The sequence below is a fragment of the Phyllobates terribilis genome, unplaced genomic scaffold (genome assembly GCF_046119375.1).
Source record: "Phyllobates terribilis strain yellow unplaced genomic scaffold, ASM4611937v1 Scaffold_10__3_contigs__length_209671492, whole genome shotgun sequence".
In the NCBI taxonomy this organism is placed as follows: Eukaryota; Metazoa; Chordata; class Amphibia; order Anura; family Dendrobatidae; genus Phyllobates; species Phyllobates terribilis.
Genome location: NW_027362770.1, coordinates 28594408 through 28621953, shown reverse-complemented (window position 1 = coordinate 28621953; position 27546 = coordinate 28594408).

Genomic DNA, 27546 nt, shown 5'->3' with positions numbered 1-27546 from the left:
ATCACCTGTCCGGTGGGCAGACGGGCCCCGATCACCTGTCCGGTGGGCAGACGGGCCCCGATCACCTGTCCGGTGGGCAGACGGGCCCCGATCACCTGTCCGGTGGGCAGACGGGCCCCGATCACCTGTCCGGTGGGCAGACGGGCCCCGATCACCTGTCCGGTGGGCAGACGGGCCCCGATCACCTGTCCGGTGGGCAGACGGGCCCCGATCACCTGTCCGGTGGGCAGACGGGCCCCGATCACCTGTCCGGTGGGCAGACGGGCCCCGATCACCTGTCCGGTGGGCAGACGGGCCCCGATCACCTGTCCGGTGGGCAGACGGGCCCCGATCACCTGTCCGGTGGGCAGACGGGCCCCGATCACCTGTCCGGTGGGCAGACGGGCCCCGATCACCTGTCCGGTGGGCAGACGGGCCCCGATCACCTGTCCGGTGGGCAGACGGGCCCCGATCACCTGTCCGGTGGGCAGACGGGCCCCGATCACCTGTCCGGTGGGCAGACGGGCCCCGATCACCTGTCCGGTGGGCAGACGGGCCCCGATCACCTGTCCGGTGGGCAGACGGGCCCCGATCACCTGTCCGGTGGGCAGACGGGCCCCGATCACCTGTCCGGTGGGCAGACGGGCCCCGATCACCTGTCCGGTGGGCAGACGGGCCCCGATCACCTGTCCGGTGGGCAGACGGGCCCCGATCACCTGTCCGGTGGGCAGACGGGCCCCGATCACCTGTCCGGTGGGCAGACGGGCCCCGATCACCTGTCCGGTGGGCAGACGGGCCCCGATCACCTGTCCGGTGGGCAGACGGGCCCCGATCACCTGTCCGGTGGGCAGACGGGCCCCGATCACCTGTCCGGTGGGCAGACGGGCCCCGATCACCTGTCCGGTGGGCAGACGGGCCCCGATCACCTGTCCGGTGGGCAGACGGGCCCCGATCACCTGTCCGGTGGGCAGACGGGCCCCGATCACCTGTCCGGTGGGCAGACGGGCCCCGATCACCTGTCCGGTGGGCAGACGGGCCCCGATCACCTGTCCGGTGGGCAGACGGGCCCCGATCACCTGTCCGGTGGGCAGACGGGCCCCGATCACCTGTCCGGTGGGCAGACGGGCCCCGATCACCTGTCCGGTGGGCAGACGGGCCCCGATCACCTGTCCGGTGGGCAGACGGGCCCCGATCACCTGTCCGGTGGGCAGACGGGCCCCGATCACCTGTCCGGTGGGCAGACGGGCCCCGATCACCTGTCCGGTGGGCAGACGGGCCCCGATCACCTGTCCGGTGGGCAGACGGGCCCCGATCACCTGTCCGGTGGGCAGACGGGCCCCGATCACCTGTCCGGTGGGCAGACGGGCCCCGATCACCTGTCCGGTGGGCAGACGGGCCCCGATCACCTGTCCGGTGGGCAGACGGGCCCCGATCACCTGTCCGGTGGGCAGACGGGCCCCGATCACCTGTCCGGTGGGCAGACGGGCCCCGATCACCTGTCCGGTGGGCAGACGGGCCCCGATCACCTGTCCGGTGGGCAGACGGGCCCCGATCACCTGTCCGGTGGGCAGACGGGCCCCGATCACCTGTCCGGTGGGCAGACGGGCCCCGATCACCTGTCCGGTGGGCAGACGGGCCCCGATCACCTGTCCGGTGGGCAGACGGGCCCCGATCACCTGTCCGGTGGGCAGACGGGCCCCGATCACCTGTCCGGTGGGCAGACGGGCCCCGATCACCTGTCCGGTGGGCAGACGGGCCCCGATCACCTGTCCGGTGGGCAGACGGGCCCCGATCACCTGTCCGGTGGGCAGACGGGCCCCGATCACCTGTCCGGTGGGCAGACGGGCCCCGATCACCTGTCCGGTGGGCAGACGGGCCCCGATCACCTGTCCGGTGGGCAGACGGGCCCCGATCACCTGTCCGGTGGGCAGACGGGCCCCGATCACCTGTCCGGTGGGCAGACGGGCCCCGATCACCTGTCCGGTGGGCAGACGGGCCCCGATCACCTGTCCGGTGGGCAGACGGGCCCCGATCACCTGTCCGGTGGGCAGACGGGCCCCGATCACCTGTCCGGTGGGCAGACGGGCCCCGATCACCTGTCCGGTGGGCAGACGGGCCCCGATCACCTGTCCGGTGGGCAGACGGGCCCCGATCACCTGTCCGGTGGGCAGACGGGCCCCGATCACCTGTCCGGTGGGCAGACGGGCCCCGATCACCTGTCCGGTGGGCAGACGGGCCCCGATCACCTGTCCGGTGGGCAGACGGGCCCCGATCACCTGTCCGGTGGGCAGACGGGCCCCGATCACCTGTCCGGTGGGCAGACGGGCCCCGATCACCTGTCCGGTGGGCAGACGGGCCCCGATCACCTGTCCGGTGGGCAGACGGGCCCCGATCACCTGTCCGGTGGGCAGACGGGCCCCGATCACCTGTCCGGTGGGCAGACGGGCCCCGATCACCTGTCCGGTGGGCAGACGGGCCCCGATCACCTGTCCGGTGGGCAGACGGGCCCCGATCACCTGTCCGGTGGGCAGACGGGCCCCGATCACCTGTCCGGTGGGCAGACGGGCCCCGATCACCTGTCCGGTGGGCAGACGGGCCCCGATCACCTGTCCGGTGGGCAGACGGGCCCCGATCACCTGTCCGGTGGGCAGACGGGCCCCGATCACCTGTCCGGTGGGCAGACGGGCCCCGATCACCTGTCCGGTGGGCAGACGGGCCCCGATCACCTGTCCGGTGGGCAGACGGGCCCCGATCACCTGTCCGGTGGGCAGACGGGCCCCGATCACCTGTCCGGTGGGCAGACGGGCCCCGATCACCTGTCCGGTGGGCAGACGGGCCCCGATCACCTGTCCGGTGGGCAGACGGGCCCCGATCACCTGTCCGGTGGGCAGACGGGCCCCGATCACCTGTCCGGTGGGCAGACGGGCCCCGATCACCTGTCCGGTGGGCAGACGGGCCCCGATCACCTGTCCGGTGGGCAGACGGGCCCCGATCACCTGTCCGGTGGGCAGACGGGCCCCGATCACCTGTCCGGTGGGCAGACGGGCCCCGATCACCTGTCCGGTGGGCAGACGGGCCCCGATCACCTGTCCGGTGGGCAGACGGGCCCCGATCACCTGTCCGGTGGGCAGACGGGCCCCGATCACCTGTCCGGTGGGCAGACGGGCCCCGATCACCTGTCCGGTGGGCAGACGGGCCCCGATCACCTGTCCGGTGGGCAGACGGGCCCCGATCACCTGTCCGGTGGGCAGACGGGCCCCGATCACCTGTCCGGTGGGCAGACGGGCCCCGATCACCTGTCCGGTGGGCAGACGGGCCCCGATCACCTGTCCGGTGGGCAGACGGGCCCCGTCACCTGTCCGGTGGGCAGACGGGCCCCGATCACCTGTCCGGTGGGCAGACGGGCCCCGATCACCTGTCCGGTGGGCAGACGGGCCCCGATCACCTGTCCGGTGGGCAGACGGGCCCCGATCACCTGTCCGGTGGGCAGACGGGCCCCGATCACCTGTCCCGGTGGGCAGACGGGCCCCGATCACCTGTCCGGTGGGCAGACGGGCCCCGATCACCTGTCCGGTGGGCAGACGGGCCCCGATCACCTGTCCGGTGGGCAGACGGGCCCCGATCACCTGTCCGGTGGGCAGACGGGCCCCGATCACCTGTCCGGTGGGCAGACGGGCCCCGATCACCTGTCCGGTGGGCAGACGGGCCCCGATCACCTGTCCGGTGGGCAGACGGGCCCCGATCACCTGTCCGGTGGGCAGACGGGCCCCGATCACCTGTCCGGTGGGCAGACGGGCCCCGATCACCTGTCCGGTGGGCAGACGGGCCCCGATCACCTGTCCGGTGGGCAGACGGGCCCCGATCACCTGTCCGGTGGGCAGACGGGCCCCGATCACCTGTCCGGTGGGCAGACGGGCCCCGATCACCTGTCCGGTGGGCAGACGGGCCCCGATCACCTGTCCGGTGGGCAGACGGGCCCCGATCACCTGTCCGGTGGGCAGACGGGCCCCGATCACCTGTCCGGTGGGCAGACGGGCCCCGATCACCTGTCCGGTGGGCAGACGGGCCCCGATCACCTGTCCGGTGGGCAGACGGGCCCCGATCACCTGTCCGGTGGGCAGACGGGCCCCGATCACCTGTCCGGTGGGCAGACGGGCCCCGATCACCTGTCCGGTGGGCAGACGGGCCCCGATCACCTGTCCGGGCAGACGGGCCCCGATCACCTGTCCGGTGGGCAGACGGGCCCCGATCACCTGTCCGGTGGGCAGACGGGCCCCGATCACCTGTCCGGTGGGCAGACGGGCCCCGATCACCTGTCCGGTGGGCAGACGGGCCCCGATCACCTGTCCGGTGGGCAGACGGGCCCCGATCACCTGTCCGGTGGGCAGACGGGCCCCGATCACCTGTCCGGTGGGCAGACGGGCCCCGATCACCTGTCCGGTGGGCAGACGGGCCCCGATCACCTGTCCGGTGGGCAGACGGGCCCGATCACCTGTCCGGTGGGCAGACGGGCCCCGATCACCTGTCCGGTGGGCAGACGGGCCCCGATCACCTGTCCGGTGGGCAGACGGGCCCCGATCACCTGTCCGGTGGGCAGACGGGCCCCGATCACCTGTCCGGTGGGCAGACGGGCCCCGATCACCTGTCCGGTGGGCAGACGGGCCCCGATCACCTGTCCGGTGGGCAGACGGGCCCCGATCACCTGTCCGGTGGGCAGACGGGCCCCGATCACCTGTCCGGTGGGCAGACGGGCCCCGATCACCTGTCCGGTGGGCAGACGGGCCCCGATCACCTGTCCGGTGGCAGACGGGCCCCGATCACCTGTCCGGTGGGCAGACGGGCCCCGATCACCTGTCCGGTGGGCAGACGGGCCCCGATCACCTGTCCGGTGGGCAGACGGGCCCCGATCACCTGTCCGGTGGGCAGACGGGCCCCGATCACCCTGTCCGGTGGGCAGACGGGCCCCGATCACCTGTCCGGTGGGCAGACGGGCCCCGATCACCTGTCCGGTGGGCAGACGGGCCCCGATCACCTGTCCGGTGGGCAGACGGGCCCCGATCACCTGTCCGGTGGGCAGACGGGCCCCGATCACCTGTCCGGTGGGCAGACGGGCCCCGATCACCTGTCCGGTGGGCAGACGGGCCCCGATCACCTGTCCGGTGGGCAGACGGGCCCCGATCACCTGTCCGGTGGGCAGACGGGCCCCGATCACCTGTCCGGTGGGCAGACGGGCCCCGATCACCTGTCCGGTGGGCAGACGGCCCCGATCACCTGTCCGGTGGGCAGACGGGCCCCGATCACCTGTCCGGTGGGCAGACGGGCCCCGATCACCTGTCCGGTGGGCAGACGGGCCCCGATCACCTGTCCAGTGGGCAGACGGGCCCCGATCACCTGTCCGGTGGGCAGACGGGCCCCGATCACCTGTCCGGTGGGCAGACGGGCCCCGATCACCTGTCCGGTGGGCAGACGGGCCCCGATCACCTGTCCGGTGGGCAGACGGGCCCCGATCACCTGTCCGGTGGGCAGACGGGCCCCGATCACCTGTCCGGTGGGCAGACGGGCCCCGATCACCTGTCCGGTGGGCAGACGGGCCCCGATCACCTGTCCGGTGGGCAGACGGGCCCCGATCACCTGTCCGGTGGGCAGACGGGCCCCGATCACCTGTCCGGTGGGCAGACGGGCCCGATCACCTGTCCGGTGGGCAGACGGGCCCCGATCACCTGTCCGGTGGGCAGACGGGCCCCGATCACCTGTCCGGTGGGCAGACGGGCCCCGATCACCTGTCCGGTGGGCAGACGGGCCCCGATCACCTGTCCGGTGGGCAGACGGGCCCCGATCACCTGTCCGGTGGGCAGACGGGCCCCGATCACCTGTCCGGTGGGCAGACGGGCCCCGATCACCTGTCCGGTGGGCAGACGGGCCCCGATCACCTGTCCGGTGGGCAGACGGGCCCCCGATCACCTGTCCGGGGGCAGACGGGCCCCGATCACCTGTCCGGTGGGCAGACGGGCCCCGATCACCTGTCCGGTGGGCAGACGGGCCCCGATCACCTGTCCGGTGGGCAGACGGGCCCCGATCACCTGTCCGGTGGGCAGACGGGCCCCGATCACCTGTCCGGTGGGCAGACGGGCCCCGATCACCTGTCCGGTGGGCAGACGGGCCCCGATCACCTGTCGTGGGCAGACGGGCCCCGATCACCTGTCCGGTGGGCAGACGGGCCCCGATCACCTGTCCGGTGGGCAGACGGGCCCCGATCACCTGTCCGGTGGGCAGACGGGCCCCGATCACCTGTCCGGTGGGCAGACGGGCCCCGATCACCTGTCCGGTGGGCAGACGGGCCCCGATCACCTGTCCGGTGGGCAGACGGGCCCCGATCACCTGTCCGGTGGGCAGACGGGCCCCGATCACCTGTCCGGTGGGCAGACGGGCCCCGATCACCTGTCCGGTGGGCAGACGGGCCCCGATCACCTGTCCGGTGGGCAGACGGGCCCCGATCACCTGTCCGGTGGGCAGACGGGCCCCGATCACCTGTCCGGTGGGCAGACGGGCCCCGATCACCTGTCCGGTGGGCAGACGGGCCCCGATCACCTGTCCGGTGGGCAGACGGGCCCCGATCACCTGTCCGGTGGGCAGACGGGCCCCGATCACCTGTCCGGTGGGCAGACGGGCCCCGATCACCTGTCCGGTGGGCAGACGGGCCCCGATCACCTGTCCGGTGGGCAGACGGGCCCCGATCACCTGTCCGGTGGGCAGACGGGCCCCGATCACCTGTCCGGTGGGCAGACGGGCCCCGATCACCTGTCCGGTGGGCAGACGGGCCCCGATCACCTGTCCGGTGGGCAGACGGGCCCCGATCACCTGTCCGGTGGGCAGACGGGCCCCGATCACCTGTCCGGTGGGCAGACGGGCCCCGATCACCTGTCCGGTGGGCAGACGGGCCCCGATCACCTGTCCGGTGGGCAGACGGGCCCCGATCACCTGTCCGGTGGGCAGACGGGCCCCGATCACCTGTCCGGTGGGCAGACGGGCCCCGATCACCTGTCCGGTGGGCAGACGGGCCCCGATCACCTGTCCGGTGGGCAGACGGGCCCCGATCACCTGTCCGGTGGGCAGACGGGCCCCGATCACCTGTCCGGTGGGCAGACGGGCCCCGATCACCTGTCCGGTGGGCAGACGGGCCCCGATCACCTGTCCGGTGGGCAGACGGGCCCCGATCACCTGTCCGGTGGGCAGACGGGCCCCGATCACCTGTCCGGTGGGCAGACGGGCCCCGATCACCTGTCCGGTGGGCAGACGGGCCCCGATCACCTGTCCGGTGGGCAGACGGGCCCCGATCACCTGTCCGGTGGGCAGACGGGCCCCGATCACCTGTCCGGTGGGCAGACGGGCCCCGATCACCTGTCCGGTGGGCAGACGGGCCCCGATCACCTGTCCGGTGGGCAGACGGGCCCCGATCACCTGTCCGGTGGGCAGACGGGCCCCGATCACCTGTCCGGTGGGCAGACGGGCCCCGATCACCTGTCCGGTGGGCAGACGGGCCCCGATCACCTGTCCGGTGGGCAGACGGGCCCCGATCACCTGTCCGGTGGGCAGACGGGCCCCGATCACCTGTCCGGTGGGCAGACGGGCCCCGATCACCTGTCCGGTGGGCAGACGGGCCCCGATCACCTGTCCGGTGGGCAGACGGGCCCCGATCACCTGTCCGGTGGGCAGACGGGCCCCGATCACCTGTCCGGTGGGCAGACGGGCCCCGATCACCTGTCCGGTGGGCAGACGGGCCCCGATCACCTGTCCGGTGGGCAGACGGGCCCCGATCACCTGTCCGGTGGGCAGACGGGCCCCGATCACCTGTCCGGTGGGCAGACGGGCCCCGATCACCTGTCCGGTGGGCAGACGGGCCCCGATCACCTGTCCGGTGGGCAGACGGGCCCCGATCACCTGTCCGGTGGGCAGACGGGCCCCGATCACCTGTCCGGTGGGCAGACGGGCCCCGATCACCTGTCCGGTGGGCAGACGGGCCCCGATCACCTGTCCGGTGGGCAGACGGGCCCCGATCACCTGTCCGGTGGGCAGACGGGCCCCGATCACCTGTCCGGTGGGCAGACGGGCCCCGATCACCTGTCCGGTGGGCAGACGGGCCCCGATCACCTGTCCGGTGGGCAGACGGGCCCCGATCACCTGTCCGGTGGGCAGACGGGCCCCGATCACCTGTCCGGTGGGCAGACGGGCCCCGATCACCTGTCCGGTGGGCAGACGGGCCCCGATCACCTGTCCGGTGGGCAGACGGGCCCCGATCACCTGTCCGGTGGGCAGACGGGCCCCGATCACCTGTCCGGTGGGCAGACGGGCCCCGATCACCTGTCCGGTGGGCAGACGGGCCCCGATCACCTGTCCGGTGGGCAGACGGGCCCCGATCACCTGTCCGGTGGGCAGACGGGCCCCGATCACCTGTCCGGTGGGCAGACGGGCCCCGATCACCTGTCCGGTGGGCAGACGGGCCCCGATCACCTGTCCGGTGGGCAGACGGGCCCCGATCACCTGTCCGGTGGGCAGACGGGCCCCGATCACCTGTCCGGTGGGCAGACGGGCCCCGATCACCTGTCCGGTGGGCAGACGGGCCCCGATCACCTGTCCGGTGGGCAGACGGGCCCCGATCACCTGTCCGGTGGGCAGACGGGCCCCGATCACCTGTCCGGTGGGCAGACGGGCCCCGATCACCTGTCCGGTGGGCAGACGGGCCCCGATCACCTGTCCGGTGGGCAGACGGGCCCCGATCACCTGTCCGGTGGGCAGACGGGCCCCGATCACCTGTCCGGTGGGCAGACGGGCCCCGATCACCTGTCCGGTGGGCAGACGGGCCCCGATCACCTGTCCGGTGGGCAGACGGGCCCCGATCACCTGTCCGGTGGGCAGACGGGCCCCGATCACCTGTCCGGTGGGCAGACGGGCCCCGATCACCTGTCCGGTGGGCAGACGGGCCCCGATCACCTGTCCGGTGGGCAGACGGGCCCCGATCACCTGTCCGGTGGGCAGACGGGCCCCGATCACCTGTCCGGTGGGCAGACGGGCCCCGATCACCTGTCCGGTGGGCAGACGGGCCCCGATCACCTGTCCGGTGGGCAGACGGGCCCCGATCACCTGTCCGGTGGGCAGACGGGCCCCGATCACCTGTCCGGTGGGCAGACGGGCCCCGATCACCTGTCCGGTGGGCAGACGGGCCCCGATCACCTGTCCGGTGGGCAGACGGGCCCCGATCACCTGTCCGGTGGGCAGACGGGCCCCGATCACCTGTCCGGTGGGCAGACGGGCCCCGATCACCTGTCCGGTGGGCAGACGGGCCCCGATCACCTGTCCGGTGGGCAGACGGGCCCCGATCACCTGTCCGGTGGGCAGACGGGCCCCGATCACCTGTCCGGTGGGCAGACGGGCCCCGATCACCTGTCCGGTGGGCAGACGGGCCCCGATCACCTGTCCGGTGGGCAGACGGGCCCCGATCACCTGTCCGGTGGGCAGACGGGCCCCGATCACCTGTCCGGTGGGCAGACGGGCCCCGATCACCTGTCCGGTGGGCAGACGGGCCCCGATCACCTGTCCGGTGGGCAGACGGGCCCCGATCACCTGTCCGGTGGGCAGACGGGCCCCGATCACCTGTCCGGTGGGCAGACGGGCCCCGATCACCTGTCCGGTGGGCAGACGGGCCCCGATCACCTGTCCGGTGGGCAGACGGGCCCCGATCACCTGTCCGGTGGGCAGACGGGCCCCGATCACCTGTCCGGTGGGCAGACGGGCCCCGATCACCTGTCCGGTGGGCAGACGGGCCCCGATCACCTGTCCGGTGGGCAGACGGGCCCCGATCACCTGTCCGGTGGGCAGACGGGCCCCGATCACCTGTCCGGTGGGCAGACGGGCCCCGATCACCTGTCCGGTGGGCAGACGGGCCCCGATCACCTGTCCGGTGGGCAGACGGGCCCCGATCACCTGTCCGGTGGGCAGACGGGCCCCGATCACCTGTCCGGTGGGCAGACGGGCCCCGATCACCTGTCCGGTGGGCAGACGGGCCCCGATCACCTGTCCGGTGGGCAGACGGGCCCCGATCACCTGTCCGGTGGGCAGACGGGCCCCGATCACCTGTCCGGTGGGCAGACGGGCCCCGATCACCTGTCCGGTGGGCAGACGGGCCCCGATCACCTGTCCGGTGGGCAGACGGGCCCCGATCACCTGTCCGGTGGGCAGACGGGCCCCGATCACCTGTCCGGTGGGCAGACGGGCCCCGATCACCTGTCCGGTGGGCAGACGGGCCCCGATCACCTGTCCGGTGGGCAGACGGGCCCCGATCACCTGTCCGGTGGGCAGACGGGCCCCGATCACCTGTCCGGTGGGCAGACGGGCCCCGATCACCTGTCCGGTGGGCAGACGGGCCCCGATCACCTGTCCGGTGGGCAGACGGGCCCCGATCACCTGTCCGGTGGGCAGACGGGCCCCGATCACCTGTCCGGTGGGCAGACGGGCCCCGATCACCTGTCCGGTGGGCAGACGGGCCCCGATCACCTGTCCGGTGGGCAGACGGGCCCCGATCACCTGTCCGGTGGGCAGACGGGCCCCGATCACCTGTCCGGTGGGCAGACGGGCCCCGATCACCTGTCCGGTGGGCAGACGGGCCCCGATCACCTGTCCGGTGGGCAGACGGGCCCCGATCACCTGTCCGGTGGGCAGACGGGCCCCGATCACCTGTCCGGTGGGCAGACGGGCCCCGATCACCTGTCCGGTGGGCAGACGGGCCCCGATCACCTGTCCGGTGGGCAGACGGGCCCCGATCACCTGTCCGGTGGGCAGACGGGCCCCGATCACCTGTCCGGTGGGCAGACGGGCCCCGATCACCTGTCCGGTGGGCAGACGGGCCCCGATCACCTGTCCGGTGGGCAGACGGGCCCCGATCACCTGTCCGGTGGGCAGACGGGCCCCGATCACCTGTCCGGTGGGCAGACGGGCCCCGATCACCTGTCCGGTGGGCAGACGGGCCCCGATCACCTGTCCGGTGGGCAGACGGGCCCCGATCACCTGTCCGGTGGGCAGACGGGCCCCGATCACCTGTCCGGTGGGCAGACGGGCCCCGATCACCTGTCCGGTGGGCAGACGGGCCCCGATCACCTGTCCGGTGGGCAGACGGGCCCCGATCACCTGTCCGGTGGGCAGACGGGCCCCGATCACCTGTCCGGTGGGCAGACGGGCCCCGATCACCTGTCCGGTGGGCAGACGGGCCCCGATCACCTGTCCGGTGGGCAGACGGGCCCCGATCACCTGTCCGGTGGGCAGACGGGCCCCGATCACCTGTCCGGTGGGCAGACGGGCCCCGATCACCTGTCCGGTGGGCAGACGGGCCCCGATCACCTGTCCGGTGGGCAGACGGGCCCCGATCACCTGTCCGGTGGGCAGACGGGCCCCGATCACCTGTCCGGTGGGCAGACGGGCCCCGATCACCTGTCCGGTGGGCAGACGGGCCCCGATCACCTGTCCGGTGGGCAGACGGGCCCCGATCACCTGTCCGGTGGGCAGACGGGCCCCGATCACCTGTCCGGTGGGCAGACGGGCCCCGATCACCTGTCCGGTGGGCAGACGGGCCCCGATCACCTGTCCGGTGGGCAGACGGGCCCCGATCACCTGTCCGGTGGGCAGACGGGCCCCGATCACCTGTCCGGTGGGCAGACGGGCCCCGATCACCTGTCCGGTGGGCAGACGGGCCCCGATCACCTGTCCGGTGGGCAGACGGGCCCCGATCACCTGTCCGGTGGGCAGACGGGCCCCGATCACCTGTCCGGTGGGCAGACGGGCCCCGATCACCTGTCCGGTGGGCAGACGGGCCCCGATCACCTGTCCGGTGGGCAGACGGGCCCCGATCACCTGTCCGGTGGGCAGACGGGCCCCGATCACCTGTCCGGTGGGCAGACGGGCCCCGATCACCTGTCCGGTGGGCAGACGGGCCCCGATCACCTGTCCGGTGGGCAGACGGGCCCCGATCACCTGTCCGGTGGGCAGACGGGCCCCGATCACCTGTCCGGTGGGCAGACGGGCCCCGATCACCTGTCCGGTGGGCAGACGGGCCCCGATCACCTGTCCGGTGGGCAGACGGGCCCCGATCACCTGTCCGGTGGGCAGACGGGCCCCGATCACCTGTCCGGTGGGCAGACGGGCCCCGATCACCTGTCCGGTGGGCAGACGGGCCCCGATCACCTGTCCGGTGGGCAGACGGGCCCCGATCACCTGTCCGGTGGGCAGACGGGCCCCGATCACCTGTCCGGTGGGCAGACGGGCCCCGATCACCTGTCCGGTGGGCAGACGGGCCCCGATCACCTGTCCGGTGGGCAGACGGGCCCCGATCACCTGTCCGGTGGGCAGACGGGCCCCGATCACCTGTCCGGTGGGCAGACGGGCCCCGATCACCTGTCCGGTGGGCAGACGGGCCCCGATCACCTGTCCGGTGGGCAGACGGGCCCCGATCACCTGTCCGGTGGGCAGACGGGCCCCGATCACCTGTCCGGTGGGCAGACGGGCCCCGATCACCTGTCCGGTGGGCAGACGGGCCCCGATCACCTGTCCGATTTCAAAGGTATAAAAATTTAATACGCGGAAGTAACATTTTTATATGGCGAATTGATTAAATGCTAAGTTATTGAACCCATAATATTAGCACCATAACAAGTATTTACTGTTATTAAAGGTGTATTTTAGTTAACATACTAAAACAATGATTTTAAAAAACAATCAAAATCTTCTTTGTTCCCCAAACTTTTGTCAATAAAAACATTAGCTTCACCCACGCAAAATAAATCCTCATTTTGCTTTACCAATAGGAAAATATTTGGCCACAGAAAATAATGGGAAACAAGGAATTTTCTTTGTTGCAAAATGAAATAAAATAAAATGTTTTCACCACTAAGATATAAACAAACTATACAACTATATATTTATCATATGTCTGAAATGTGGAGAGAAAAAAATCTGTGTTGGGATGAAATACTGAGATAAAAGCAATTCCACTGTTGTCTTTTAAGGATTTGTTTTTAGAATATAATATAATTCTCCAGGTCATTGAGATAACCGCAATACCAAACTCAAGGTGTTTTATCTCCCATGGTGGTTAAACAACTATGTAACAACACTAAAGAAATTGGTTTGTGTCACCATATTCTGAGACCGTTACATTTTTTTTTTCTGTTGATGGACCTTTGTGAGGGCGTGATTTTGCGTAGCTTTTATTGATACAATTCTGGGGTATATTAAAAGGTTTGTCCAGGTTTGGGGCGCCATCTGCAGTCAGACTTGTGGCTCCTTAAAGTGCACAGTGTGCGAGCGGTCAGAATTTCTCTAGTACTGGCGTCGCAAGATTGCAATTTGCATACACGCGATCACGTGCCGACTGGATGTGTTCGGCCTCTCTCAATACAAGTGAATTGACCCGTTTTTGATACCTTTTTGGGTTGCATTAAATGTCATTGCTTTTGATTGTTTTTTTGTGAAGAAGAGCATTTCATTTTTTGCTTTGGGGGGTATTTTAACATAACGGTTGAAGTATAATTTAAACGTTCATATTTTTCCAAACTTTTTCAATTTAAGTTTACTTAGTGGACTTATGTGATCATTTAACCCCTTATACTATATTTTGTAATTCTATATTATTGCAGTATATACCAGTAGTTTAATTGACATTCTCCTGTGAAGCCAAGCTTTATAGGAGTACTAAGATGGCAGTGATTGAATCCTTCTTTAAGGCCCCTGACTGCCATGGTAAATCTTCGGCAATCACTTCTATGGGGCGATGGGAAAAGGTACATGAGTGAAGTAGCTACCAGGACACTTAAATGCCCCTTGTATTTATTTTCTTTAAAAAATAAGTGAGTACGTGGTGCCCATAATACTGGAAAACTGTGGGCTGCGTTTTACCCTATGGGGGGTGGGGTTGTGTTTTACCCTATGGGGGGTGGGGTTGTGTTTTACCCTATGGGGGGTGGGGTTGTGTTTTACCCTATGGGGGGTGGGGTTGTGTTTTACCCTATGGGGGGTGGGGTTGTGTTTTACCCTATGGGGGGTGGGGTTGTGTTTTACCCTATGGGGGGTGGGGTTGTGTTTTACCCTATGGGGGGTGGGGTTGTGTTTTACCCTATGGGGGGTGGGGTTGCGTTTTACCCTATGGGGGGTGGGGTTGCATTTTACCCTATGGGTGGAGGGGGTTGCTTTTTACCCTATGGGCGGGGGGTGGTTGCTTTTTACCCTATGGTGCGTTGCATTTTACCCTATGGGGGGGTGCATATTACTGTGTGAAGGACCATGGGGAGTGTATTATACTGTGAGGAGGACCATGGGGTAGTGAATTATGCTCTGTGGAGGACTATAGTGAGTATTTTATTGTATGGAGGATTATGGTGACGTGTTATACTATGTGGGGGTTATGTGGGGGGCCATTATAATATTTGAAGGATTATGTGGGGGCCATTATACAGTATGCAAGCAATTATACAGTGTTAAGGTTTGTGTGGGGTCCATCATGCATGGATTGAAGTGAATATCCAGCTCCAGTAAAAAAACAAAGGGATTGTTGTGACACCATTTAGCTGTAGTTGGGTTTGGAAGGTGCAGAAAATGTGCAACACCGAAAGCGTTTCTAACACTCTGCATGTTCTTAGACTCCTATTTTGTGCACCTTCCAAACCCCCAACTACACCTAAATGGTGTGTCACAACAATGCCATTGTTTCAATCGTTCTTATAAAGACTTTTTTTGTACTGGATTTGGATATTCACTAAAATTCGTGCACCTTGCTTCTACATCTGGCAGAGACTGGATCCTGTGCTTTGTTATATGGAACCCTCTGGGAATCCTTCAAGGGTGAGCTGAATATTACTCTGACCTATGTGGGGTCCATCATGCTGTGTGGGGTTCATTATACTGTTTGGAGGGCTAGTGCAGACTATTATACAGTCTGGGGCCATTATACTATATGTAGGCCCATTTCACTGCATGGAGGGCTGTGTGGGGGTCACAGTTGGGGGAGTACTGTGTTGTGGTAACCTTACCTTGAAAGTTGAGGGGGGGGGGGGGGGCACAGTTTGATGACCCTACTGTACATGTGGAGGCTAAGGTAGAGGAATTCACCATTGGGGGTATCATACTGCGTTTGGGGGCACTTTTGTTGGCATCATACGTTATGGTGGCAATGAGAGGGGAATCTAGGACTTCAGCAGGAGGAAAATTACTATGTAATGGCTGGAAAGTTGTGAGATCTGCTCTTCTGTGACACCGATAAATATACAGGATGGTCCAAAAGTAGGTGGACAGAAAGTGTAATAAGGTTATGAAGGGGGAGATTTATCAAACATGGTGTAAAGTGAAACTGGCTCAGTTGCCCTTAGCAGCCTATCAGATTCCACTTTTCATTCCTCACAGACTCTTTGGAAAATGAAAGGTGGAATCTGGTTGGTTGCTAAGGGCAACTGAGCCAGTTTCACAGATCTAGTTTTCACAGATCTCCCCCAAATCTGTTTTCTTTTCAGATAGCACATAATGGCAAATAATTTAAATACAGATCAAAGAAAATGGATTTTAACAGAGTATTGGAAATCTCAAAATGCTGAAACCGTTAGAGCAAATTGGGTTGAAACATTTGGTACTCAAGCCCCAAAGAGACAAACCATTTACCGCATTCATGACAAATTCACTGCCACTGGCTCAATCCTTAATGCTCCAAAAACTGGTCGACCAAAAACAGTCTGTACAGAAAATAATAAACAAAAAAGTCCACCAGAAGAACCTCTTTGGAATTGGGAATTTCACGAGTTTCTATCATGCGAATCCTGAAATCTATTGGGTGGAAAGCTTATCGTCCATGTCTACTTCATGGTTTATTGCAGGATGATCCAGACAGGCGGCTGCAATTTAGTGTTTGATAAATCTCCCCCTTCATAACCTTATTACACTTTCAGTCCACCTACTTTTGGACCACCCTGTATATATTTTTTAAATTTCTTTTGAAGGGGGAGGCCTCAACTCGAACTTCTGCTATGGGGCCCGATGATTTCTATGTACGCCCCTGCCCCGCGGCATCAATATACGCGCACAGCTCTGCTACAGCAATACACAGAATTAACAAAATGAAGGTGAGTGGCCCCCTAACCTATTAGCCCCCTGTGCAGCTGCACTGGTTGCACCAATGATATCCACTTAGTCTAGTAAAAACTGTCACCCCTTATCAAAGCTGAGCAACAAAAAACTCTCCTAGTTACCCATAGCAATCAGAGATTAAAAGGGTACTCCCATCTCCAAGATCCTATCCCAATATGTAGTAGGTGTAATAATAATAATATTAGCAAATACCTCCAATTAGAAATGTAGAATAGTTTTTCTGATTCGCCATGTCTCTTTCCTCATGTGCAGGCATTGCAGGACCTTAGGTATCCATGGTTATGACCACTGGCAAATCAGAAAAGCGATTCTACATTTATAACTGGAGGTATTTGCTAATATAATTATTATTACACCTACTACATATTGGGATAGGATCTTGGAGATGGGAATACCCCTGTAGTAAAAGCTGAGCTCTGACTGGTTGCTATGGGTAACGAGAATAGTTGTAATGCTGCTACATAATCTACATAATTTCTCCCCTTTCTCATCAGTCAGGTGGATGTGATGGGGTCCTGGGTCTCCTCCTCCGCTTCCATCCGCTCCGTCTTGTCATGGCTCAGTGAAGCCTAAGAAGCGGGTTATTCTGTTCTTCTTGGCTTTCTCCTGTCCCTATTCTCCAATCGATTCTTCTTGCCTTCCTTGTGGTTTGTGAGCTCCTGTGTGTCTCCTCTCACCTGCGCTCCTGTGTATGTAGGCGCCTGCCATTGTGATGTCATCGCTAGGTCATAGATTCCACATTCCGGCACCTGCCATTGTGATGTCATCGCTATGTTGCCATGCTTCCACATGCTGGTATGTGCCTCTGTGATATCACAGCTTTGGCCAATATGGCTGTAGTCCTGGGGCAGCATAAGTCACATGACTGGTACAAGTCGTATGGTTCAGGACATTGCAGTCCAATTGAAGAAATCATAGCTTGATTACAATCCGGTTTTCCACACAATTTACCTCACACACATTATTTACACCAGTGCATTATTAATGGCCGTACAGAACTAGGCCTCAAAAAGGCTGGGTTTATTGAGGTCATGACAAGACCAGGTAATGAAGGGTTTATTACAGGGTTTGATATGGAGGTTGGATGTGGAACTAGGAATGTGATAGGCTGGTGGTGGAGTTATAGTGAGATTTATATAATAGGAGGGCAGCCATCTTTGGCGTGACATTCAGCGCTGGCTTCACTTTCCTCTCCTACAGACATCATTGACAGCTGGAGGAGGTGGGAGAGCAGCTGCAGCGGTCAATTCCTCCAATGTACGAGAGAGTGAAGACACCTCTGATTGGCCGCAGGGATCGCGGGCCCCGGGAGAGCCAGTGCTGACACTGCTGGAATAATGGCACAGAGTAGAATAGTTATTTTACTGAGGGGAAACAGTGATTGAGAAGTTGTCTGAATAGTGGAAAAGCCTTTTAAGTTTGGGGGTGGCGCGTTCTCATGAAGCCTCAGCGCCACCTGATGGAGTTTAGGTTTTCTACAATAGGGGGCTAGTTGATGGTGTGACTTCATTGCCACCTGCTGGTCATTCGGTGCAATGCAGAAGAGTTTACTTTTTTATTATTATTTTTTATTATTGCAGGCTTCATCAGAGGTCGTTAATCCAGAAGATACTTTGCATCAGGTCCTCTGAGTGCCCAGAGTCAGTTAGGATGGACCATTAGTGGGTTGTGGTGATGACCTCCGGTGAGACATGGGTACATCTTTTAGGCCACCGGGTGTTGCAGTTGGGACCACAGTGTGAGGGGCCTGTAGCAGCATGGTCTGTTAGGGTTGATGATGCAGAAGGATGTGTTGGGACTTGGCCAGTGACACCAGAGACTGTTACCAAAAATAGGCTTGTCCGTCTGCAACAAACTCTGACTTGGGAGCATGTGTGTATGCTTTCAAGGACCATTAGGGCCTCATTTAAAAAATGGAAGTTAAAAATATTTGGAAAAGGAAAACTGCAGCTATATCTACTTTACTGCCACTTGAGTGTTTCATCACTGAAATGTGGGAGCAGGGGAAAAAGCATAGGGAGGTGGAGGGTGAGCAATGTAGGAGGTACTTTTGGAAATTGGCTACAGGCATTTATTATTCTCGGCAGTGTGATAGGTGAGGAGAATCCTGAGCACTGTTCAGATCTGTTCTGTAGTGATGAGCGAACGTGCTCCGATAAGGCGTTATCCGAGTATTCTCGGGTGCTAAGAGTATCTTCGGCGTGCTTGAAAAATATGTTTGCGTCACCGCGGCTGCATGTCTCACGGCTGTTAGACCGCCGCAATACATGCAGGGCTTGCCAGTTTGTGTGCAACCGTGGCGACGTGAACATATTTTTCGAGCACGCCAAAGATAATCTGTTAGCACCCGAGCGTGCTCAGATAACACCTTATCCAAGCACGTTTGCGCATACATTACTGTTCTGTTATCTTGATGCCAATTGGGAGGCTTATAGTGTGTATAATAATGATATTGGCCAATGGATGCCATACCATAATGATACTGGCCACTGGATGCCATACCATAATGATACTGGCCACTGGATGCCATACCATAATGATATTGGCCACTGGATGCCATGCCATAATGATATTGGCCACTGGATGCCATACCATACTGATATTGGCCACTGGATGCCATGCCATAATGATATTGGCCACTGGATGCCATACCATAATGATATTGGCCACTGGATGCCATGCCATAATGATATTGGCCACTGGATGCCATGCCATAATGATATTGGCCACTGGATGCCATGCCATAATGATATTGGCCACTGGATGCCATGCCATAATGATATTGGCCACTGGATGCCATGCCATAATGATATTGGCCACTGGATGCCATGCCATAATGATACTGGCCACTGGATGCCATGCCATAATGATACTGGCCACTGGATGCCATGCCATAATGATACTGGCCACTGGATGCCATGCCATAATGATACTGGCCACTGGATGCCATGCCATAATGATACTGGCCACTGGATGCCATGCCATAATGATATTGGCCACTGGATGCCATGCCATAATGATATTGGCCACAGGATGCCATGCCATAATGATATTGGCCACTGGATGCCATACCATAATGATATTTGCCACTGGATGCCATACCATAATGATATTTGCCACTGGATGCCATACCATAATGATATTTGCCACTGGATGCCATGCCATAATGATACTGGCCACTGGATGCCATACCATAATGATACTGGCCACTGGATGCCATACCATAATGATACTGGCCACTGGATGCCATGCCATAATGATACTGGCCACTGGATGCCATGCCATAATGATACTGGCCACTGGATGCCATGCCATAATGATACTGGCCACTGGATGCCATGCCATAATGATACTGGCCACTGGATGCCATGCCATAATGATACTGGCCACTGGATGCCATGCCATAATGATACTGGCCACTGGATGCCATGCCATAATGATACTGGCCACTGGATGCCATGCCATAATGATACTGGCCACTGGATGCCATGCCATAATGATACTGGCCACTGGATGCCATGCCATAATGATACTGGCCACTGGATGCCATGCCATAATGATACTGGCCACTGGATGCCATGCCATAATGATATTGGCCACTGGATGCCATGCCATAATGATATTGGCCACTGGATGCCATACCATAATGATACTGGCCACTGGATGCCATACCATAATGATACTGGCCACTGGATGCCATGCCATAATGATACTGGCCACTGGATGCCATGCCATAATGATACTGGCCACTGGATGCCATACCATAATGATGCTGGCCACTGGATGCCATGCCATAATGATACTGGCCACTGGATGCCATGCCATAATGATATTGGCCACTGGTTGCCATACCATAATGATATTGGCCACTGGTTGCCATACCATAATGATATTGGCCACTGGATGCCATACCATAATGATACTGGCCACTGGATGCCATACCATAATGATATTGGCCCCTGGATGAGCTTGATAGCAGAAGTCGGTGCAGACTTCTCGACAAACCAGGTCTTCATAGGTAATTGAATAAAATGGAGGTTTATTTAGAATAAAGTTACAATTAAAGGTATAGATAAGGATAAGATATAAAATCCTTATACAGAAACCTCTATGAATGAGAAGTGGGTCTGCCTTCTTGCAAAAGGGTGCAGTATTTAAATCTAATTTTCTCTCCTGCATGGAGTTTCCACGCACGCCCAGACAATATAATGAAATGACATGGAAATCTGTATTCCAAGCAAAACATCCATATTCACAGGTGATTAGAATGAGAGAAAAATGTATTTTGAATAATAGTTACAGTTCAGAGATGGAGATGAGACATAAATTGTGTATACAGGACCCCTATGAATGAGAGCGGGACCTACTCTGTTACAGAAGAGTGCAGTATCTAAACCAAAGTTCTGGCTCACAGTAACAAAGTTTCCATGCATGTTCAGATTAAACATTACAATTATTAGTTCTCAAGGATAAGTCTGTTGCAGGAGACCTCCAGACGCCTGGTTTCTGTGAGTACATTTTATCTATGGAATAACATGTTACAGAACTTTCTAACAATATCTGCAGGCTCAGCCTTGATTTCCTTTACAGAAACAAAACATGATTTGATAAAGCTAGACTATATCAGACGTATCACAAGTAATATAACATATTGGAAAATTATGGATTATAATTACTGTATTGATTATTTTCTTTATTAGAAATATTTAAAGTAAAATATAATTAGTACTTAAGCATAAATCTGACAAGGAGGCTTCCAGGCGGTTTGTTTCTGGAAGAATATCTGATCTATGTTGCAATGTCTTACAGAACCTTCTGACCATATCTGCAAGCTTAGCACAGAGGCAGATCTGTATTCCGGCACCCGGAGCAAGAATTCAGTTTGGCGCCCCCACACACACCGCTCATGCAGTTTGAATAGTAGTCATGTGACCGCTCATCTACGATTTGCTTTTTTGACAGTCACGTGACTAGCTACTCTTCCTAATTCTCTCAATTTCAGTCAAAAACTACAGCCCCTATTTCATGAAGAGAAGCTGGATTAAAGGCTAGTTGTCACATAACCGTAAGTATGAAAATCACATATGAGTGGTCATGTGGTGTTTGCTGGACCCAGCTAGCAGAGCTGAATCCTGACATTGAGTATATTACACGCTGTTAGGATTGGGCATGCTACAGTACTTAATTGTATAATTAAAAGGATTGTCCATGTTTGTGATTAAAGTCGGAAGAACTCTAGGTGACTGCAGACTTCTGAATACTCGCAGCGCATGCACTGCACACTTTCACCTTTCCTCCAGCACAGGAGAATCCTGAAAGGTCATGTGAGTGCAAGTATGAGATTTTCATACTTCTGGCCACATTCCAACTAAACATGATCAGCCTCGCTCAAGTAATTTGTATAGAATGAGGCCACGCATGTCTAGTCGGCATGTGACCATGTGTATGCAATTCGCATAATTGTGGTTTCCAGACTTCCTGCTCTCACCACTAGCACCAGAGAATCCTGACCGCATGCAGTGCACATGCGCACTGTGAGAATTCAGAGGTCTGCTGTCAGTGATTGCAGACTTTCATCACAAACTTGAACAAACACTTTAATTTTCCTTAAACACATAAAAACAGTAACTCTTGTCAGACAGCACAACACTTTATTAACATGGCCATGTATCATGTAATCTTACAAGTTATGGACTGTTCCATGTGTACAGGATCAGAACCAATAACTGCACAAAAATACATCAATAGAACTACCAGCAGTATGCAGAAATACAGCATCACAACCCTAATCAGTACAGTACAACATCACCAGAACCACCATCAGTACATGTACTGTCTCCTCTTTGGTATGCCCTCACACTGTCTCTTCATGCTACCCCTTTCCCCACATTACTCAGTCTCTATTATGTGCCCACACAAACTTTTCTCCCCCTACTGTCTCCTGACACATCCCCCCCCTGTTCCTTGTATTATTGCCACACACCCATTCCCCCTTGCTCCTCACACATTCCCTCCCTCGCCCCGCAGTGTTTCCACACCCATTCCTCACCCCCGCTCACTATGCTGTTTCCTCACACATTCTCCCCTTGCTCTCCATTCTGTATCCCAATGCATCCCCTTCCCTATCCTGTTACCACACTCATCCCCCCTCCTCTCCGTACTGTTTCTTCGCACATTCTCCCCATACTGTCTCCTCAAATTCACCCAGCATTACAATAATTCTTTGGTTCCTTCAGCTTAATTGGAGCGCTTGCCACACCAACAGACATTCTTCACGCCTATGTGTTGCTGAAGAGTGTCATCAGCAGTATAATAGATGACCTGATGACGCTGCTGACGTCGCCCTGACTCAGAAGTGCGGGAAGTCAGTGCTTCAATTGTTCTTGTGCATGAAAGACGTGAGTAAAGTTGATTGCTGGGAGCCATTGTTGCACCTTCTCTGAGCTGACCATCAAGCTAATAGCTGAATCCCACTATGGGGGCGGCAGAAATACATCTGACCGCAACTTTAGGTGGCCTGATGGCGTCCCCCGGCCGACTGCGCTGAAGGTGGCCCGATGACGCCCCCTGGCCGACTGCGCTGAAGGCAAAATGCCACACCTGCACCCCCTTAGATACGCCCCTGATTAGAATTGGTTTCTTTTAGCTGAAGCAAAACATAATTTTAGCTGACATATAACAAGTAATATTGGCAAATGATGGATTATAATAACTGTACGGATTATTTTCATCAGTTCCCACCTTTGTTTTGCACGTAAACTACTCTATGAATCACAAAGTTAAAAGCAATAGCTACTTTTACAAGCTTAAAAGTACACTGCTTCTATTTCGAATCTTCATGTGTATTTGCAATGTCTAGAATTATAATAACACAAATTGCAACAATAGGTTTGAGGAATGAAACAAAGAACTCAATCAACTGAGCTCCTAGGGAACCCGTTTTGGATGCTATCACTTGGAGATCTTTTACATTCTTGAGATGCTCAATCACAACTTCAGAGCTATCAAAGATACAACATTAATCCTCCACGAATGAACACACAACCTTGAGCTGCCAGTAAGAAATCTGCTACTCTACATGTCTGTTCTAATTCTAAAGAGATTTCTGCCAGAGCATCAGAAGTCTCATTGATAACCTGGTCCATAATATTACTATACAGATTTAGCTTTTTCATAATGAGGATACCCCAACCTATCAAAATTGGGGCCATTGAATAGAATCATAGATTCGCAGCTGTAACTGATTTCCAGGGTCATCGTGTTCAACCCCCTGCTCAATGCAGGATTCACTAAACCATCTCCAGGCAGATGTCTGTCCAGTCTCTGTTTGAAGACTTCCATTGAAGAAGAACTCGCCACTAGTGATGAGCGAGCATGCTCGCCACTGCTCGGTACTCGCCCGAGCATCTCCGTACTTGAGATGCTCGGAGCTCGCCGAGTACTTGCGCGATGCTCAGGCGGGAGCTCGGGTCCCCGTCCTGCATGTTTGACGCTATTTAGAGCGCCAATCGACATACAGGGATTGCCTACCACTCACTGTAATGCCGCAGCCATGTTGGTTGTAGCATTACAGTGATTGCCCAAATCGATGGGAACAGTGCTCAGTGAAACATGAAAAGCCGGCAATTCAGCAGCCGCATACAGTTATAACATCGGTACCCGACAATTTAGAACAGAAAGAATAGAGCATCACACATAGATTAGATAGATATTATATATGTGACTGACTTGTTTCTAAGTACAGTGACAGTGTTGGTTACTATACTTGTCATTTAGTGTTAAAATAAAGGATTTATTAAAAAAAAAATTGGCGTGGGGTCCCCCGTAATTCTAGTCTCTAGAGGAGGTTAACCAGACGGCTGGGAAGGGGTTAATACCCACGGAGCTTCCCAGGCTACTAATATCAGCCCCAAGCTGAATACCTAGCCTTTACTAGCTATTAAAATGGGGGACCCAAACACTCACAGCAAAAACCACACTGAGAAGAATTAAAATTCCCCCAAAAATTCAAGAAAAAAACGCAAAAAAGGGCAGCAGTGTTTACCTGGCCAGATCTTCAAAGCCAAATGCACTACCAGGATGCAGCAGACCCACATAAAGATGGCTGATACACAGGTGCAAAATACTGATGAAACAATCACTCACAACCTACCATTTCATGGAGCCCCCTGGGAGGGTGCACTTGGATAGTACCGGGCAGCCTGCCTAGTCGAATAGTATGGTCGTAACTAATAGGCTGTAAGCCGGATACTGTGCACTACCCTAGTGTGAACAGCACCCTATACAAGCCTATCTTTGTGCAATTCTAATACTAGGGAGTCACCCCCTCCATGAAATGGTAGGTTGTGAGTGATTGTTTCATCAGTATTTTGCACCTGTGTATCCGCCATCTTATAATGGGGGACCCCAAAAAAATGACCTGGGGTCCCCCTATTTTAATAGCTAGCAAAGGCTAGGCAGACAGCTGGGGGCTGATATTAATAGCCTAGGAAGGGTGCCATGAATATTGGCCCACTCCCAGGCTAGAAACATCAGCCCTCAGCCGCCCCAGAAATGACGCATCCATAGGATGCGCCAATTCTGGCACTTAGCCTCGCTCTTCCCACTGCCCTGTAGCGGTGGCAGTGGGGTAATAGGGCTGGGGTTGATGTCAGCTTATAATGCCAGCTGACATCAAGCCCAGGTTAGTAATGGAGAGGCGTCTATAAGACGCGCCCATTACTAACCCCATAGTCAAAGTGAATAAAACACCAACACCCAGAATAAAATCTTTTAATTGAAATAAACACACAATACTTTAATATCCTAAATTAAACTCTACTTACCGTCACGCCCATTCCAGCTGAAGCCAATGTCTCCTGCAATAGAAGTAAAATAATTAACAAACCTCATCTTTACCTTTCCATGGTTCCCACGACGGCTCCAGCTCTGCTACATTGAGATGGCAGGCTGGGTCGTAGCAGAACGCTGCGAATCCAGCTTGCCATGCCGCAGACACTGAGAAGCGGATCCATAGTAATATGGAAACTACTAAACCAATATTGACCCCTCACTGTTTTATATAGTATAAATATGCTCCAAGATAATTACGCAGTATTTCACAGTCAAATCCAATGGGAGTAAAATATAAAAAATAACTTTTATTCAATATTTTAAAAAGATTTTTTAAGTGTCCAAAATCCGTGACCAATTTCCTAAAATTATCCTTAACATAGGACTATTGTGTATGGTTTTAATTTATCTCACCGGCTAACCATTTATATATATATATTGTCTTGTTGGGAGGCCAGGGATTAGTCAAAATTCATAGGGGTATCTTTTTATTTATATTTATAACTCCCTTTTCAATTTAGCCTCTGGCTATTAGAAATCACGCCATGTCATTTCTCCTCATTGTGAGTCTACAGTCTGATAATGGCATTAATAATCTTGATTTTACCATGTCCTGTGCTATTCTCTTCAGAACGGCTTTATAGTGCTGCCGTCATATCCAGGTGCGGTGCTTGTTTCTCCTGATCTAGGAGCTTTATATTGAGGTAGCCTGGCTAATCATCTCTAGTAGTACTTTCTATATAAATGCTCAGCCCTACGCGTTTCATCATTCTTATATGAGACTCTCATGGTCATCAGGGGCTCACAGTCTATGATCTTTTTTGGTTTGATAGTACGATAGTTTTGTAATAAACTTATCGGCAGGGTTGCCGGCAGCGTCTGGCGGCTAAACCAGCGTGACTTTATAGGAAAGTTGGTGCCACCTCTTGTGCGCCTCCCCCTTCTGTCATCCAATCGAGTGACTAGGGTGCGTTGCAGGCGTATCATGTTCTGATCATATAATCATGCAGGGACTCGTCTCCTTCTTCCAATAGGATCTTTTTCTCACAGAGCTGTCTTGGCTGCACTGCGATCTCACAGTATTAATATGTCTTTTATATCTAGGGAAGGAGACTGGTATATTACATTGCATCTTATAATGTAGTCTCTACGAGTTTGTTGCGATACGAGTTGTTAATTATTTAGTGTTTGTTCGTAGTTTGTCATTTGTTTTGTTTACAGCCAGATCTTCCTGTTTCATGTGCTACCTCGTCCCACCTACACTTAGATCGATGCAGAACTTCTTTTCATCGTGACAAATGCCATCTGGCTATGTCAATGCTTCCGCACCAGCAAACGCTTGCGGACGTCTTTTTTCCTCAAAGTTAATTTCATTTGATCGTATCAATATGTCCATAATAATAGACATTGGGATGACTTTTATTCTGATTGTATCAGTGTGTCTGATTGTATCGATGTATCTGTATTAAGTCTTCAGATGAGTATTTTATAATATAAAAACAAAGAGACAAATTCTGATGAAATTTGTCATATTGTTATCAAAGTTCAATTTGTTCAAGAGGTCATTTTGTTATTTTAAAGTATAATAACTTTAATAGTTTTGGTCCTATATGGCGCTGGTTTGATAGTTATGTTGACCAATATCCATTATGAAGAACATGGACTGGATTGTAAATATTATATTTTAGAGAGTTTTTAGGTCTAGCGAGGTTCAAGAGGTTTCATAGAGGGTGAAAATGTTATTATGTGTCAATGAAACATGAGGAGGACAATGTTTCATTTATGTCGTGTGGGTTATAGGATTTCATTCTATGGATCCATCTACGGTACTTTCTTTCTGAAGCAGCAGTTGGTCCCAATTACCTCCTCTCAGGGGGGCGTACTACTTCGATGGCTTGAAAGTATAAAGAAAACCTGTCCAAGGTGTGTTTCTCAAGCATGTGTCTCGACAGAGTTGTGTCCTCCCTACGTCTGACATAACCGATATGATCCAATATCCGTCTCCGGAACTCTTTTGGTTTTGCCGATGTAGTTCATCGGACATTGGCAAGTTGCCATATAGATTACTCCTTGCGTCTTGCAGTTTGTGAATTCGCGATTTTGGTATTCTAGTTTGGTTGTGGCACTGATAAATTTCTTGCTTTTACAGATGTATTTGCAGGCTTTGTAGTCACCACATTTATAAGTATCCGTGGTGTCACTGCTCAGCCACGTTTTTTTGCCCGTGTTGTCCTCCCACAAAGTGGCTACGCACAAGGTGATCTCTAAGGTTCCTGCCTCTCCTGTATGTGACCCTGGGTCTCTCAGGGACCACATCTTGCAGATCTTTATCTGATCTCAAAATTGCCCAAAGATCATAGAGTATGTTCATCACCCCCTGATTTTGGTCGTCGTAGGTTCCTATTAGATGGATCTCATTATCTTGTTGTTCTCGTGCTTTTAGGGGTCAATAGAGAATTTCTGTCTCTTGTAAGGTGACTCGCCCCCTGGGCCGTGGGGCACTTGAGACCGGACTTCAGGGCAATGCTGGGAGTAGTAGTGGCGACCCGGTCCCGTGGCTCA